Source organism: Macrobrachium rosenbergii, chromosome 51 (assembly GCF_040412425.1).
Source record: "Macrobrachium rosenbergii isolate ZJJX-2024 chromosome 51, ASM4041242v1, whole genome shotgun sequence".
Taxonomy (NCBI): domain Eukaryota; kingdom Metazoa; phylum Arthropoda; class Malacostraca; order Decapoda; family Palaemonidae; genus Macrobrachium; species Macrobrachium rosenbergii.
In genome coordinates, this window is record NC_089791.1 from 63,143,881 (window position 1) to 63,145,155 (window position 1,275).

The following is a 1,275-nucleotide window of genomic DNA, read 5'->3' on the forward strand; positions in this document are numbered from 1 at the left end:
GCTAATGGTCAATTTTCGCCTGATCACTCACGGTTTTCTTTCAGGACTCATAATCAGTTGGACCATCAAAGCCTTGAGAAAGAAAGTTTAGAAAATAAATTGCCATCCTTATTTAACGATATTAGGCGTAAAAATAATGTAATTAACTATTATTAGTTATAAATAATTATTATTAGTTGATTAATAATGTCAGAGAACGTTATAAAGGTGATATAAGGATCTGGTTTTGCTAAATAAGTCATTAAAAGTGTTACTGGAACACCTACATACAACAGACTACAGAGACCCTCCGAATTCCGACTGTACACTTCCATAGAAGTCTATAATCTTATCCCTTGAAATTTCTAATATCAGCGTCAGGATAATTTTGGGAAACCCCAAAAATAAAAGTAAGGTAAAGTATCTGTGCATGCAACATCTGTATATGCAATTTCACTAGTTAATTTCATGGTTTTACTTGAAATGGAAAAGTTTAGGTAAGAGCCATCTAGCTTAAAGGTAAAGCTTTATAAGTTGTCGATAAGACTCCAGCCAGCCATTTTTGCATGGAAAACCATTTTGGGTTTTTCATGCAGAAATGGCTAGGAAATGATAGGGCATTAAAAGAACCAAAAAATACTAACCCAACTTAACCTTGGGATGTTTACTGATTGCAGTTTTGCCGTATTAACTACGGAGGGGGTGGGGAGGTGCCGGTATTGTCTTAACTTTTAAGTCGTAAGTTGATTTATTGTTTTATTTATCACTTGCGCATAGTGTTTATAAGTCGTAATTTGTTTGATTTTTTTATTTATCGCTTGCACATAGTGTATATAAGTCGTAATCTGATTTTTTATTTCATGAGGTTCAAAATAACGAGAACGAAGAGCAGTTTTCAGAAATGTAGGTTACAATTTCATATGTATTGGCACCTTATAAAATACTACCCAGCTGTCTAGCGATACTAGGCGTCGGCCCCAATATTGATTAGTTATTTTCATGGTTTTACACGAAACAAGAGTAAGGAAGAACCTACTGTAGGACCTTAGACCACCACCCTAAATTAAGGATTAGTTCAAAGACTACCATTTTATTAGGCCATCTGCATATTCAGTTGCATAGGCTTGCATGCAGTGTTTATATTTGCGGTTTTAATAAGGGATTATTTTAGGTAGGGTGCAATAAACTTTAGGCTACCACCCTATCCTAAGACCTTAGGCCAGCATCCTAGCTTAGGGGGAAGGTCAAATGCGGCCATTTTCTTTGGTCATTTGCATATTCATTAGCATAAGATTT

General features: G+C 35.2%; 1 long non-coding RNA gene across 1 annotated transcript in view; it reads left to right on the plus strand.

Moving 5' to 3' along the window:
• The first annotated feature begins 261 nt into the window (after positions 1-261).
• LOC136833566 (uncharacterized) overlaps positions 262-1,275 on the plus strand; it is an 11,276-nt gene continuing 10,262 nt past the window's right edge. The window contains exon 1 of the long non-coding RNA XR_010851515.1: positions 262-394. This is a non-coding gene — a long non-coding RNA (uncharacterized lncRNA). The remainder of the gene's footprint in view (positions 395-1,275) is intronic.